This window comes from Ranitomeya variabilis, chromosome 3 (genome assembly GCF_051348905.1).
Source record: "Ranitomeya variabilis isolate aRanVar5 chromosome 3, aRanVar5.hap1, whole genome shotgun sequence".
Taxonomy (NCBI): Eukaryota; Metazoa; Chordata; class Amphibia; order Anura; family Dendrobatidae; genus Ranitomeya; species Ranitomeya variabilis.
This window is the reverse complement of record NC_135234.1, coordinates 201,545,971-201,563,828: the sequence shown is the minus strand read 5'-3', so window position 1 is coordinate 201,563,828 and position 17,858 is coordinate 201,545,971.

Below are 17,858 nucleotides of genomic sequence, written 5' to 3'. Positions count from 1 at the left end.
CACACTCGTTCCAATGTGTCAGCACGGACCATTTCCGAAATTTTTGGCAGTACACTTCAGCCTCGTCCTGCCCCTGAGACATAGCCAGCAAGGCCTTTTCTGCCTGAATCTCAAGATTGGGTTCCTCATAAAGTAAACCGAGCGCCAGAAAAAACGCATTAATATCAGCCAATGCCGGATCTCCTGGCGCCAGCGAAAAAGCCCAATCCTGAGGGTCGCCCCGTAAGAACGAAATAACAATTTTTACTTGCTGAGCAGAGTCTCCAGATGAACAGGGTCTCAGGGACAAAAACAATTTACAATTATTCACAAAATTCCTAAACTTAAACCTGTCTCCGGAAAACAGTTCAGGAATCGGTATTTTAGGTTCTGACCTAGGATTACTGATAACATAGTCTTGTATGCCCTGCACACGAGTAGCCAGCTGGTCCACACTTGTAATCAAGGTCTGGACATTCATGTCTGCAGCAAGCATAGCCACTCTGAGGTAAAGGGGAAGAAGAAAAAAAAAAAAAAAAAAAAAAAACTCAGAATCTTCTTTCTTATAATCCCTCTTCTGCAATGCATTAAACATTTAATACTGGCCTGGCAAACTGTTATGACCCCAATGGCGAGGGTCTCAGAGGAACGTGGAAGTCTGCAGAATACAAAAATCCAGCTCATAGGGCAGTGGTAGCTGGGTTGACCATATATCTACTCCTAACGCCAACACTAGAAGTAGCCGGGGATCATTCCTACGTTGATTCTAGATGACACGCTCCAGCCGGAGAATCTAGCTACCCCTAGTAGAGGAAAACAAAAGACCTTTCTTGCCTCCAGAGAAGGGGACCCCAAAGCTGGATAGAAGCCCCCCACAAATAATAACGGTGAGGTAAGAGGAAATGACAAACACAGAAATGAACCAGGTTTAGCACAGAGAGGCCCGCTACTGATAGCAGAATAAAGAAAGGTAACTTATATGGTCAACAAAAACCCTATCAAAATCCACACTGGAAATTCAAGAACCCCCGAACCGTCTAACGGTCCGGGGGGAGAACACCAGCCCCCTAGAGCTTCAGCAAAGGTCAGGATATATATTTGGAACAAGCTGGACAAAAATACAAAACCAAAACAAAATAGCAAAAAGCAAAAAGCGGACTTAGCTGATATAACTGGAACCAGGATCAGTAGACAAGAGCACAGCAGACTAGCTCTGATAACTACGTTGCCAGGCATTGAACTGAAGGTCCAGGGAGCTTAAATAGCAACACCCTTAACTAACGACCCAGGTGCGGATAAAAGGAATGACAGAAAAACCAGAGTCAAAAAACTAGTAACCACTAGAGGGAGCAAAAAGTAAATTCACAACAGTGACGTTGGTGGAAGGTGTGAGACATGATGTCCCAGATGTGTTCAATCGGATTCAGGTCTGGGGAACGGGTGGGCCAGTCCATAGCTTCAATGCCTTCATCTTGCAGAAACTGCTGACACAGTCCAGCCACATGAGGTTTGGCATTGTCCTGCATTATGAGGAACCCAGGGCCAACTGCACCAGCATATGATCTCACAAGGGGTCTGAGGATCTCATGTTGGTACCTAATGGCAGTCAGGCTACCTCTGGTGATCACATGGAGGGCTGTGCGGCCCTCCAAAGAAATGCCACCCCACACCATTACTGACGCACTGCCAAACCGGTCATGCTGAGGCATGTTGCAGGCAGCAGATCGCTCTCCACGGCGTCTCCAGACTCTGTCACATCTGTCACATGTGCTCAGTGTGAATCTGCTTTTATCTGTGAAGACCACAGAGCGTCAGTGGCGAATTTGCCAATCCTGGTGTTCTGTGGCAAATGGCAAGCATCCTGCACGGTACTGGGCTGTGAATACAACCCCCATCTGTGGATGTCTGGCACTCAGACCATCCTCATGGAGTTGCTTTCTAACCATTTGTGCAGACACATGCACATTTGTGACCTGCTGGAGGTCATTTTGCACGGCTCTGGCAGTGCTCCTCCTGTTCCTCCTTGCACAAAGGCTGAAGTAGTTTTCCTGCTGCTGGGTTGTTGCCCTCCTATGGCCCCCTTTATGTCTCCTGGTGTACTGGCCTGTCTCCAGGTAGCGCCTCCAGCCTTTGGACACTACGCTGACAGACACAGCAAACCTTTCTGCCACAGCTCGCATTGATGTGCCACCCTGGATGAGCTGCACTCCCTGAGCCACTTGTGTGGGTTGTAGTGTCAGTCTCATGCTACCACGAGTGTGAAAGCACAACCAACAATCAAAAGTGACCAAAACATCAGCCAGAAAGCATTGGTACTGAGATGTGGTCTGTGGTCCCCACCTGCAGAACCACTCCTTTATTGAGTGTGTCTTGATAATTGCCAATAATTTCCGTCTGTTGTCTATTCCATTTGCACAACAGCATGTGAAATTGATGGTCAAACTGTGTTGCTTCCTAAGTGGACAGTTTGATTTCACAGAAGTCTGATTTACTTGGAGTTATATTCTGTTGTTTAAGTGTTCCCTTTATTTTTTTGAGCAGTGTATATACAGCTCTAGCAAAAATTAAGAGACCACTGCAAAATGTTCAGTTTGTCTGATTTTTCTCTTTATAGGTATATTTTTGAGTAAAATGTAAGTTATTCATTTATTTTATAAACTTCTGACAACATGTTGTATTTTTTTTCTGAAAAGGAGAAATGGTCACAATTAAAAAAAAACAGTGCTTTCAGACCTCAAATAATGCAAAGAAAACAAGTTCATAATCATTTAGAAACAACAATACTAATGTTTTAACTCAGGAATAGTGTTGAGCGATACCTTCCGATATCGGGAAATATCGGATCGGATTGGATCGGACCGATACCTCAAAAATATCGGATATCGCCGATTCCGATACCGGAAACCAATGCAAGTCAATGGGACACAAATATCGGAATGAAAATTAACCCTTTCTTTCCTTGCACATCCAGTTCGGGAGGGGGGAAGAGTGTGGGTGGTGCGTGGGTGAAGACTATGCGTGTCTGTGTGTGCAGGCGGGGTCTGTATGGGCCTCTCGGGGGTCTGTGCGGGCCTGCTGGAGCCTGTATGGGCCTCTCGGGGGTCTGTGCGGGCCTGCCGAGGCCTGTACGGGCCTCTCGGGGGTCTGTACGGGCCTCTCGGGGGTCTGTGCGGGCTTACCAGGGGTCTGTGCGGGCCTCTCGGGGGTCTGTGCGGGTCTCTCATGGGTCTTTGTGTCTGTGTGCAGGCATCGTCCGATGGGACTTGCTGCTATTTCTTCTCCTGTGAACCATGTTTTTGGACTTTGGATTTTATCTTTAATAAATTTTGATATTTTTGGAAGCTGGATTTTCTCCTCTATTTGTTCTATTGCCTCACGTGAAGACTGCACGTCATCCGGGCTTCCCCACAACAAATGCCTAGTAGGTGAGCTGGTTTTGTCTCACTTTTTTTTTTTTTTTTCTTCCCATCGGGCTATGCCTGCTACAATGACAGTGATTGACACATTAGCCAATGATGGGACAGTAGTAGTCCCATCATCCTGGCTAATGTGTTGAATGTAAAAAAACAAAACACAAACATACATACTACATAGTACATACATACATCATACATACATACATACAACATACTATATACTACATACATACTACATACATACATACATACAACATACTACATACATACTACATACATACATACAACATACATACTACATACATACAACATACATAAATACTACATACATACGACATACTATATACTACATGCATACTACATACATACATACAACATACATACAACATACTACATACATACAACATACTACATACATACTACATACATACTACAAACATACTACATACATACTACATGCAACATACATACTACATACATACAACATACTACATGCATACATACATACATACAACATACTACATACATACAACATCCTACATACATACTACAAACATACTACATACATACTACATGCAACATACATACTACATGCATACAACATACTACATGCATACTACATACATACATACTACATACATACTACATACATACAACATACTACATACATACTACATACATACATACATACATACTAAATACATACTACATACTACATACATACTACATACATACATACATACTACATACATAGAACATACTACATACATACTACATACATACTACATACAATACATTCATACATTGCATACATATAGACATACAGTACATACAACATAGAGTAAATACTCACCATCACTTGTCACTTTGTTCCCCAAAGCCAGTGTCATCTGTGAAAAATATTAAAATAACAAACAAACAATATACTCCCTGATCCGCAGAAATCCATGAGTGTCCCACGACGATCTCCCATGGAGAACAGCAGCATCAGCTGATGCGCCCGCTCTCTAGGGGCTCCAGGAACACAATGACGGGAGGGAGGTATCCTTCCACAGTGTATTCCTCCGCCACTGTAAAAAAATAGTCCCTAGTCTCACTTTTGGCATTGCTGTGTGAGAAAGTTCCCACGCAGCTTTTGCCATAAAGTGAGACTAGTGAACTATAGTAACCTCTCAGTGATGCACTGCAGGAGCGATTGTCTGCTGTCAGTGTGTCAATGAAGGTCCTATAGAGCAGTGACATCACCCGATGTCACTGTTCTGTAGGGGAGATCGTCGTGGGACACTCATTATTAATTGGACTGCGGCGGACAGGTAGTATACGGTTTATTATTTTACGTTTTTTGCAGGCGCTGAAGTATAGCAAGTATTGTTAAATTAAGAATATTAAAATACTTTTTTCTGGCTGTGTCTTTATTTATTTAGTTAGTCCCCCCCTCAGATATGTAAAGCCAATTTTAACTGCCGGGGTGAAGAGTGAATTTAATAGCAGTCATTATGCTCAGAGTCCTTCTACACAGCCTTTTGTGAACTGCTTTTATTTAGGAAGCAATGAAAATTAAACACAAAAATAAGTGTTTTGATTACTGTTTTTGGAACAAATTACAAATAGTTTTTCTTAGGGAAGAAATATTCCCTGCGGAAACTCATTCAGTAGATTTACAATATTACCTTCTGTTCTCATGATTCTTGTCGGAAGCTAAAGCTAAATGAATGATATTGCATTCTGTAAATATTTAACAGATTGTCCCATTTCTAGTCATGTAGCAGAATAAGTTTGAAAAGGTTTGCATTTACCTTTAGAGTGCCCCAAAGTAATGTTTAATTCACCATTTTCACGAGCCAGGATTCCCTTAATGTTCCAGTGTGTATTTTAGATTTCATTTCTTCCCACTGGAGATTTCTTTAATTGCTTTACATAGTCGCTTCAGGATTGTAGAGTTCCATTTTATGACCACGTCTTCAGTTTACACAGAGCCTTGCTCCTATCTGTATCTCTCATACCTAACAGACATGTTGTTAATATAATACAAAGCAAGACTGTCTGTTCCTGTGATTTAGAATTAGCAGAGATGAGAAAATCAATTTACTTGCTCTGTGAACTAAGATGATTTTCTGATTAATTTTCTGATTCAGTAGTATGGAAAATCTACTTATAAATCATGCTTGCTATTTAGTTTGGAGATGCTTAATTTTAACCTGTCTCCATCTTTCTGCTCTCATTTCCTTTTAATGTAAATGAGTTGGTGGAGTAACAGTCAAATATATTCTGCCAGTTAAACAAACACAAAATGCAATTGGTCAAGTACCTACTGCACATCCTGAAGTGTAATTTTAAAATGTCTCCAAAATTATGTTATATTCTTATTTAAGTATGTAATTTTTTTAAAGGGGTATGCTCAACTTTCCAAATTACACCCTAAGGCTGCCGTCACACTAGCAGTATTTGGTCAGTATTTTACATCAGTATTTGTAAGCCAAAACCAGGAGTGGGTGATAAATGCAGAAGTGGTGCATATGTTTCTATTATTCCTCTAATTGTGCCACTCCTGGTTTTGGCTTACAAATACTGATGTAAAACACTGACCAAATACTGCTAGTGTGATGGCAGCCTTACTGTGAGATAAGGGACAACTTCCTGATCTCTGGGGTCTGACCACTGGTACCCACGCTGATCCTGGTAACGGGAGCTCTGAAGAGCACCCTCTAAATTACATATGTCAAACTTTGGTCAGCTTGCCAAATCTGGCCCGCAGGGGGAGTATAATTGGCCTGCCACGCCGGTGGGTCTCCTGAGCACATTTGGACCACGACGCAAGGCTGATTCTCCGCCCGTCATCGCATGAGGGAGAAGCAGCTGACACTCCCTCTCACATCATTTTCCCTCTGCATGTGTTGTTTCAGTGCAGCAGACATGAATTACACAATTACAGTACACCCACTGTACCGAGGTGTGCAGAGGATTTGAACACACCATGAAGAGACGGAAGCAGTGGGGGAAAAGGCAGAGGTATTTTATTTATTTTTTCAATGTGGGGCCTATTATAATCTATGGAGCACTATGTGGAGCGCAATTAAACTGAATAGAGCACTATGTGGAGCACATTATGCTGTATGGAGCACTATGTGGGGCCATTATACTGTATGGAGCACTTTTTGTGGCCATTATACTGTATGGAGCACTATGTGGGGCCATTATACTGTATGGAGCACTGTGTGGGGCCACTATACTGTATCAAAGGCAATGCAGTGCGCTATTATACTGTATGCCACATTAATGAGGGAGGGAGGAGGTGGAAAGTCAGCTCACCATGAAAGCTGCAGCAAGACCAACTGGTAGACTCGCGTGGAGCCGCCATGGGATGGGCTGAATGCAAAGCAGAGAGCAAGGAATTCCAATGAGGCAGCATGTATGTGAGAAATAAAATCCACAATTTATTATGTACTTTAAAACAGTGGCAGTTCTTCCAGTAGCATAACAACCTATGCATTTCGGCTTTCAAAGCCTTCCTCTTGGATATACAATGCATATGGGAACACATCCTTACACAGAATAAAAAAGTCAATCACATGTCAGTTATACGCCAATCGGGAGACCTGCAGTTGATTGCAGCATTAAGTTACAGGTGAAACAGTGAACGAGAAAAAAAAACAAAAAGACCACACATAGTAAATGAAAGAAACCTATTATGAGGGACTTGTTATGAATATTGTAAAATCAGGTTCTGTCTGACATTAAGACCAGAGGGAAACCTAGTATTCAGCATAAATATCCAGAAAGATTTTCTGTTGAGAATCTTTCTTTTATAATTGCCACCCCTGATGGGTTTATGCACCTTTTCAATGCCTTTGAAAATTAAGGAGGATAAATCACCTTTATGTACTTTTTTAAAATGAAGCGATACCGCTGAAATGTTTATGGCGGTGGTGCTCACAGTGTCTGACAAGTGCCTTCTGATCCGCTTTTTCAGCGGTCCTATTGTGCTTCCAACATATTGGATGTGGCACAGTGTGCAGTCTATTAAATATATGACTCCTGGGATGTTGCAGTTTATGAAATTTTTAATGTCATACAGTAAGTCCGGTTGGTGATTAAGGAAATGAAACTGCTAGATTTGTGTACGTGGCTGCGGGAAATACATTAAGTGCTGCCGCACTTGAAAAAACATTCAGACATTTCAGAGAAAGCCAGGTGTGTTTGGATGTTTTGAAATTAATTTGAAATTCCTGGGGGAAAGAATGGATCCCAACGAAGGAGATTTTTTGGCCACAAATCTGATGTTCGTATTTTTCAGTATGGAATTGAGATTGGGGGCAATATTGAACATGGGTAGATGTTTTTTAATAATGCGTGTAATCTCATAATATTGTGGACTATATTCTGTTGAAAAAGTAATGGGGATATTCCTATTGTTAGCCTCCTTGGGAATGATTTTATTATTGTGTTGAAAATGCCCAATATCTGGATCAAGTAAATCTTGTCTATCTATCATTGATACCTGTTGGATGGCATTGTTCAACACTGAATTTCTGCAGCCCCTGTTTCTCAATCTGTGGCAAATGTGGTTGGATTCTCTGAAAACAGCAGATTGTCTATTAAGCGACCAGACCATTGTATTTTATCTCTACATAGATTCATTTCACTGAAAATATATCTTTCCTCCCAAACAGCCATCACTATGTTTGCAAGAGATGGAGAGAATTTCTCCCCATACTTACTCCCTGCCACAGTAAGAAAAATTGGTTATCAAATGTGAAGAAGTTGTGCTTCAGCAGAAAGGAGACAGACATGAGGAGGATATTCTGTACAGATGTATGGTATATGATATACTTGCTTAGACAAAGCAAAAGACAGTCAATGGCAATGTGGGGGGTATGAAAGGGTATAGACCAACCACATCACAGCTGATAATGGGGCTGACAGGTGAAATTGTCAAAAGTGGATACTATGGCTTTTGTGTCCCTGATGTATCCTGGGATGTTGATCACTAAGGGCTGCAAGTAGTGATCCACCCAGGCTCCTAATTTTTCACTCATGGATCCTATGCCTGATATAATGGGTCTAAATGGAGGGGGGAAATTGTTCTTGTGAATTTTCGGTAGACAATGGTAAATTGGTATTACAGGATTGTCAACATATAGGTATTTTTTTATTTATTGTCTATAACGCCTATATGTACCCCTTCTGTCAAAAGAGACCAGAGCTCAGCTTGGAAGTTATTAGTTGGATTAGAGGGAAGTTTAGAGTACATGGTTAAATTGTTCAGCAAAATCATGTTTACAGAATGATCCAATTCTGCATTTAGCAATATCAGAGCTCCTCCCTTGGACTGATGATCAAGTCACGACTGTGTTTCAATCTTTCTATGTCCATGAATTTTTCTGTCCTTAGGTTCCTGTTTTAGAAATGAGTCTTTTATCCAGTATAACAAGATATTTTTCAATATTTTTCTGCAACTGGTCCAGTGTTGTTGGTCTAGACTGAACGGGGTAAAATTACGGATTTGACGTGGCAAAGGAATCATTAAGGGAGTCCTCTGAATTAAGAGGTTCCGATTGTAGCGATCTCAAATTAGACAAATGAATTAATTCTTGGAAAGAATTATTGGTGTGAGATGGAATATTCCTATATGTGGGCCGAAGATCCTGAATAGGTTCCTGAGGTTGGTCCAAAAAATGGCATTTAAGTGTTAGATTTCTCGAGAATCTGTTTACGTCAAGTATTGTGCGAAAAACATCAAATTTATTTGTGGGAGAAAAGGTTAAACCTCCTTCAAACAATAATGACAATTGGGAGTCAGAAATAATGTAACTGGAAAGTGTCATGATCCAGGTCAGGGTTTTTTTCTTACTACAGTATTCTCTCCCCGGTCTGGTCATGCGGGGATTAAACTTCTCTGCCTTGTTCTGGGTTCGGTGTGTCTATTTCAGTCTGCTGTGGCCTGCAGACCAATGTCAGTGATAGTTCATGCTCCCAGGCTACAGCGGCTGACACCTTGATACCGTCTTTTTTCCTCTGCCCGTTTGCTCTGTTCTTCCCTTTCCTGCCACCCCGCTTGTCTTGGTGTTTGCTCCCTATACTTGGACCTCTTGGTATGTGACCCAGCTTGTCTTCTGACCTGTTTTATTGTCTCACTTCTCGGTTATCTCTTCTCCCGTCTGGCTCTGACACCTGGCTTGTGTTTGACCACGTGTATTGCTGTGACCTCTGGTACTTCTGTTCCCGAATGCTGCTTACTCAGCTCATCTGACTACTCTTTTGTCACCTGGTGGCGCCCTGTACTGCTGCCCAGTAGTGTTGCGCTGTGTGGGCAACCTCTCTTTCCTCACCAGCATCCTCTGGTAGAGACTGCACTATCCTGCACTGCAGCAGGATTACAGAAAGATTCCAAACCGGGCAGGTTCCTCAAGCGGGGCGAGTGTCTCTTGCTTCTTGTGCTTCCTCCCTGCCTTTCTACACCGTTTTTTGACTGCATTTTATAAAAGGTTCTAGGTCTGGTTTTGTTCGTGTTGAGGTCTTCAGTGGCTGTGCTGATATCCAAGGTGTCTTCCTCTGTATTAGATGCAGATGAGCCCACTGATGTATTTGGACTGGCAAAGCTGACTCTCCTTTGCTCGCTATATTGCCGGTTACCTCCTCTGTGTTTTAAAATGGATCTATTATGGTGCCAAGTACAGATTTGATTATTGGTACAGTCCGTGCGATCCCGTACAAATTTATTCTTTTTAATGACTGCAAATTTCTCTTGTAGTTGATCTACATTTTGGAGCATTTTATCCTTGAGGATTTTATAATCCGACAAACTCTCATAGGAGTTCAAGGAAGCATGTATGCTTTTGATGTCAGTTTTGAGTTTATTCAATTCAGCTTCCTCGCATCTGACAATTAATGTCATAAGCTTAATGGAACATGTAGATAGAATTTGGGCCCATTCCGTTTGAAAAGTCTCTGAATATACTGTATGTACATGCATTTCTTTTTCAATCTGAGACCTCAGGGTATCATTAGGGATGAGCGAGTAGTGAAATATTCGGACTCACTATACTCGTAATGTGTAGGTCTTAATACTCGGGTATTCATAACGAGTAGCGAGTCCAATGAAGTCAATGGAAAATGCGAGTAATTTTATGCTGGACCCTACAAAGCGGTCTGGGGGCCTGAGGAAAAGGCTGAAATGGGTGAATGATTGTATAAAAGCAGGTGTTAAAAAGCTGTGTGTTGGTTAAAGCAGGAAGAAGCCACCCATCATCATCACAAGGGTTCACAATTCTAAAGGTTGGACTGCCCTTGTTGTTCCACTGCCACTGCACAGTGTGCAGGCATAGTGTCTTCAAACAATTTGCCCTAGGGGCTGTATTATGGTTGACGCAGGAAGGATGCCTCAAGAGCCAGACAATTATGACACTAGACTACTAACACGGTAGTTCCAGTGCCCAATGTGCAGGCATACACATAGTATTTTCAAAAAATTGCCCAAGGGGCTGTATCATGGTTGACGCAGGAAGGATGCCTCAAGTGTTTCCAAAAATTTGCCTAAGGTGCATGATACCATGGTTTATAAAGGAAGGAGGCCTCAAGAGCCAGACAATTATGACACTAGACTACTAGCACTGTAGTTCCAGTGCCCAATGTGCAGGCATATACATAGTGTCTTAAAAAAATTAGCCCTAGGGGGGCTGTATCATGGTTGACGCAGGAAGGATGCCTCAAGAGCCAGACAATTATGACACTAGACTACTATGTGCAGGCATCAACATAGTGTTTCTAAGAATTAGCCCAAGGGACTGTATCATGGTTGACACAGGAAGGAGGCCTCAAGAGCCAGACAATTGACACTAGACTAGTATGTGCAGGCATAGACATAGTGTTTCTAAAAATTAGCCCCAGGGGCTGTATCATGGTTAAGCAGGAAGGAGGCCTCAAGAGCTAGACAATTATGAAACTAGACTACTATGTACAGGCATAGACATAGTGTTTCCAAAAATTAGCCCAAGGGGCATGACACCATGGTTGATGCAGGAAGGAGGTTTCATCACAATTGCCTCCGAAGGGAAATATTAATGAATGTAACATTGTTTCTAGCTTGCTGACCATGAGGTACATGTGGCAGAAGCAGGAGTAGGATACACATGTAATTAGATGGAGGAAAAGGTTAGGATTGGGAAGGGATGAACGTGATCACCAGTAGCATAAAAAAAGGTTTGGGTGACTTTAGGTAAAATTTTATCAGAGTCAGCCTGTCTGCATTCTCTGTAATCAGCCGTGTGCGTGTATCTGTGATGATCGCCCCAGCGGCACTGAAAACACGCTCTGACACCACACTAGCAGCAGGGCAGGCCAGCACCTCCAAGGCATATAAGGAGAGGTCTGGCCAACTATGCAGCTTTGATACCCAGTAATTAAGTGGAACCGAAGCATCAGGAAGCACGCAGGTATGGTCACTTAGATACTCGTTGATCATGTTGTTCAACTTCCTCCTTGACATTGTTATTGATCTACATAGCCCTTGCTGATGAGCCGGTTTATTGAAGATGGCCCAGTTTTCCCCCCACCTCTTTTGGACCTGCTGGGCTTGTCTTTCCCCATTAATGCATGCTGTTGCAAAGAGCTGGTACCTCTGCTACCAGTGGTGTCTGAGTCTGATGTTGTCATCAAATGATCGACAACAGCCCTCTTGATGGATTCAATTGTGAAACCGCTTGGGGACTGCAATAGTAGTGAAGGAAATTTGTCCATGTACCGTGGGTCGAGAAAGTTGTATATGTGTATACAGTATGTGTATATTCGTATATGTATATGTGTGTATATGTGTATTCATATGTATATATGAATGTATATGAATAGATAATAAGGTTAACAAAAGGATGAAAAAAAGGAGGAGCATTATTTTAATTATAATAGCTATTGCAAATTTAAGACTCATCTTTGTCTCTGATATGACACAGTGCACCCCTAGCATATAAGGTATCAGGGTTAAAAACCATAAAACCCTAAAAACTGGGAATTTGTCCCAAAAGAATCTTGCAGTTCTTTGACTTAGCACTTTATAAGCACATTTGCACTTTAGGTAAGATTTGGTGTTGGTTGTGGTTTCTTTGTTAAGTTCCCTTCAGGGTCTCAAGGGAGAGCCGTTGGTAAGTGGGGGTGCCAACCTCCGCTGTGAGGTAGGGTGAGTAAGGGAGAGATCACCCCCTCACCATATTAGCCTCTATCCTTTTTTAGTATTGTTTATATTGTTAAGATATACTATTTAGGCTGTTATTGTCTCCTGACCCTTCAATATGGGTAATTTTACTCAGGAATATTAAAAGTTATATTTTAGGGGTATTTTTTTGCTCTTTTTTGGTTTAAACAGAGATACTGAGCCAATCACAGTAATGCCACCCACAACCAAGAAGGCTGTGGCATTACTGTGATTGGCTAGTGCTGGGCGGGAGATACGAATATTGCGAGGTGAGTAGTGAAATACTCGCTAGGATTCGAGTACCAGGAGTACCGCATTACTCGCCGAGTACCGAATCCTAACGAATATGCTCGCGCATCCCTAGGTATCGTCTATTTGGAGATGAAAAATTTGAAGGTGGTAGGGTCCCATCATATTTTTGTTTCCTTCAACATTTTCTGTTCTGTTTCATGAGAGTTTTAAAATCATTAGTCATGGTGACTGGAGCGCTCCCACTGCCGCAGGGCCGAGGGGTACCCGGTACCGGGCCTCTCTGTCTCAGTTCTGGGGTTGTCACGGTGGCTAGACCCGGCCTGTGACCCTGCTGAGGGGCGTCCAATGAAGGTGGAGAGTGATGCGGTTGTGGTGTGGTGCCGGTCGCAGTAAATAACAAGGACACCAGGTTGCAGTCTCTTTACCTCTTTACTGAAGGCTTCAGGATCCTCAGTCCGAAGCACGGTTAACCGGGCTGCGTGAGTCCGGCCGGTCCGATGGCACCTCCAGAGTTCCCTTTGCAGGTGGAAATCTGTGCCTACCTTCTAGTGCTTGTGTGTTGTAGTCCTTCCCTGCTGTGCTTACGGGATAGTCCTCACAACTGTTGTGTCTGTTTCTGAAGTTCCCTCACAACTCGATTATGATGTTCTGTTTAGTCCCCCAGATGATATGGCTAGGACGCACCCGTATGACGGGTAGGCTCGGATGTCTTCTGGGACCCTAGAGTCGCCCCTCTCCAGATGTTGCCCCCTGTGTCTGCTTAGGTGATTTTGGGTGAGACAGCCCGCCTATAACTGACTGTCCTGCCATAGGTTTGAAGTAAGGCCTGGAGTTCAATACTTCCTCGGCGTTCCGGCCACCGGCTACGCGCCTCAGTAGGATGTTGCCTCGTCTTACAGCACGACTCCTACTGGTGACTCTCCTTGTTGCGTGATCTCGTTTCTCACTCAGCACAATAAACCTCGCTTCTTGTCCTTTCTTGGGGTACCGCCGCGATGAAGTGCAGGCGCGGTCCCGTAACGTTCTTTCTGTTCGCAAGGCCTCTGTCAGGATCCCACCCCTGACAGGGACCCCCCTGAATCTTCCCCTGCAACACCCTCTGCCACAGGATGTTGCCTGGTTCCAACCCAGTCAGCTTCTGACTAACTTCCTATCTAACCCCCAGTTTTACCAGATTGTGAGGAGTGGCCTAATACATAGCACCCTTAGCTCCCCCTGGAGGCCAGACTGAAGTGTATTGGTGTCTGTGATACCTGGTCAGGTGAACTCCTTCAGTGCCATCAGACGTACCATAGCCCCCCTTAGCGGCGGAGCATCAGTACTGCAACGACCAGGACTCTGGGGCGCTGCATGACTTCCATGCTGCTGGAGGTAGAACTTGCCTTGTCTTTGTTAGGATTATCAAACTTGGCTGTAAAGAATGATTGTCTTTTACTTTCAGATTCTATATCCATAATAAGTTCAAAAAAGGATTTGCAAGTCTAATGTAGAGTAGTAAAGGCACAATCAATAGTAGAGAGTATCTGGGAGCCATGTAGTAGGTCCTGTCTGACATTAAGACCAGATGGAAACCTAGTATTCAGCATAAATATCCAGAAAGATTTTCTGTTGTGAATCGTTCTTTTATAATTGCCACCCGATGGGTTTCTGCACTTTTTCAATGCCTTTGGAAAATTCAGGAGGATAAACCACCTTTATGTACTTATGGAACCACAAACAAATTGGTGGAAAGAAGTCCATAAATAGCACAAACTAATGAAAATGTCTTTATTAATTAAAACTACATATACCAAAGTACAAAACAGGGGCATGACAGAAGTAGGTGGTGAAAAAACACATCGCAGATGAGGAACCACATATGCTGCGAACACATCACAAGCGCAAGTGCGCCATATAGCTAAAGTATGATAACCATATATGCTAAAACCATATCACAAGCGCAAATGCGCAATATAGCTAGATTGTAGTGACCGCATGTCACAACGCTGACATGCGGTCACTACAATCTAGCTATATTGCGCATTTGCACTTGTGATATGGTTTTAGCATATATGGTTATCATACGTTAGCTATATGGCGCACTTGCGCTTGTGATGTGTTCGCAGCATATGTGGTTCCTCATCTGCGATGTGTTTTTTCACCACCTACTTCTGTCATGCCCCTGTTTTGTACTTTGGTATATGTAGTTTTAATTAATAAAGACATTTTCATTAGTTTGTGCTATTTATGGACTTCTTTCCACCAATTTGTTTGTGGTTCCATTAGTGGTTTTTGGGTGGGTCCGGATTTGTCCCATGATTTGGGTGTGAATGCCTTCCATTTACTACACTGGTAGCTATCTTATGGTACCATGTGGCATTCCTCCCATTGTGTGCGTTTATCTGTTTATTATTCTTTATGTACTTATGCAACATGACGCAAATACCACTGAAATGTTTATGGTCGTGGTACTCACAGCGTCTGACAAGTGCCTTCTGATCCGCTTTTTCAGCAGTCCTATTGTGGATCCAACATATTGGACGTGGCACAGTGTGCAGTCTATATAACTCATGAGATGTTGCAGTTTATAAAATTTTTAATGCCATAAGTCCGGTTGGTGGTTAGGGAAGCAAAACTGCTAGGTTTGAGTACATGGATGTACTAGGTTTCCATCTGGTCTTACTGTCAGACAGGACCCAATTTTACAATATTCATAACAAGTCCCTCATAATTATAGATGAGCAAATATGTTTGGAAAACAAATCGCCAAACAAATTCTGCACGAATATGGTACATTCGGATTTGTGAGTATTTTTCTTAAAATTGGAAAAAGTCGTTAACATTCGGTAAAAGTGAAGGAAAATAATTGCGTTCCCACTAAAGTATTGTAAAGTAGATGATATATAGATAGATTGATAGCACGCAATGCATGTGCCCCATATAGTATAATCACAGTGTGATTTAGAATAGAATAGATAGAATAGATATATACACATAAAATACATATACATATATAGATGTCAGTGAAACACACACATATATATGTATATATATTACATAGATAGATAGAAGAAAAGCTGTCAATTCATCTGCCGTGTACTGTAAAATCACTGCAGGAGCCAACAGGATAGAAGAGATGGATTACATACAGGAAATACACATGAAATACATAGATATATAGATGTCAGTGACAAATACAATTAATACAGTGTGTGTGCAGCTTACTGTACATGTATTTAATTAATAAAAGTTTTTTTTCTGAAAAAAATGGCGTGGGCTCCTGCAAAATTTTTGTAACTAGCAGAGGGAAAGCCGACAGCTGGAGGCCTGTGTTTATAGCCTTGGAAGGGGGTAATACCCATGAAGCTTCCCAGGCTATTAATATCAGCTCACAGCTGTATACTTAGCCTTTACTGGCTATTAAAATGGGTGACACTAAAAAAAAATGACGTAAGGTCCCCTATAATTAATAACTTGCAAAGGCGATGCAGACAGCTGCGGGGTGATATTAATAGCCTATGAAGAGGTCATGGATACTGGCCACCCAGGCTAAAAACATCTCTCAGCTGCCCCAGAAAAGGCGCATCTCTAAGATGTGCCAGTTCTGGCACTTAGCCTCGTTCTTCCAACTTGCCCTGTAGCAGTGGCAAGTGGGGCGATAGTTGGGGGGGTTGATGCCACCTTTGTATTGTCAGGTGACATGATGCCCCTAGGTTAGTAACGGAGAGACATCAATAATATGCCCCCATTGCTAACCCCATAGTCACATTGTATGACGACACAGACACCCAGAAAAAAGTCATTTAATTGAAAGAAAGACACAGACTCCTTTAACAATCTTAATTAAACCATAGCTATGACCTTGCCCATTCCCCCGATGCCCTAGTAAAAAAGGGCATCGATAAAGGTAAAAAACCAACAACAATACTCCTCAACTTTCAGCAGAGATTCTTTTAATCTATTTGTCCCACGACGGGTCTAGCTCTGCTACATCTAGATTGTAGGCTGAATGGTTGCATGATGCGCCCATGCAGCCTGTCATCCCGTAGACTCTGAGCACCATGTTCTCAATGACTGCCTGTGAACTGCTATTCGCTGTCTGAGGGCACTGCGAGTGTGAGAAAGTTCTCCTGCTCGTGGTGCCGTCAGACAGGCCCTGCGAGTTCACAGCCAGTGAACTCACTTCACCTATGTGATGTCAGTGCAAGCGCGGTGGGAAATTTTCTCACGGCATTACTAATCCGTGGATTTGATGTCACCTGACAATACAACGGGGACATCGACCCCACAAATATGAAACCACTTGACACCGCTACAGGGCAAATTGGAAGAGCAGGGCAAATCTCCAAAATTGGCGCATGGAATTGATGAGCCTTTCTGGGCAGCAGCGGGCTGCTATTTTCAGGCTAGGGGGACCTATATCCATGACCCCTTACCAGCCTGAGAATACCATCCCCCAGGTGTCTGCTTTAGCAAGGCTGGTTGTCAAAAATGGAGGGCCCCACACCGATTTTTTAAATTATGTAGTAAATAAATAAAAATAAGGCATGGGGACCCCTCTATTCTTGATAAGCAGCCTTGCTGAAGCTGACAGCTGAGGATTGCAGTGAGTTTTGCCTGTCTGGTTATCAAAAATACAGGGGAACCAGCGCCTTTTTTTTCTTTAAATTATTTATTTCCAGAGCAGGAGCGGCTGATGAATACTCCCATCTAACGCTCCTGCGCTCACTGTTATTAGGCATGACCGACGCTGCTTAAAGGGGTCTGCAGCGCCCCAGAGTCCTGGTCGTTGCAGTAATGTTGCTCTGCCACTAAGGGGAGTGATATTACGTCTGATGGCACTTAAGGAGTTCACCTGACCAGGTATCACAGTCACACATTACACTTCACACTCTGGCCACCAGGGGGAGCAAAGGGTTCTATGTATTAGGCCACTCCTCACAATCTGGTAAAACTGGGGGCTGGATAGGAAGTTAGTCAGAAGCTGACTGGGTTGGATCCAGGCAACATCCTGTGGCAGAGGGTGTTGCAGGGGAAGATTCAGGGGG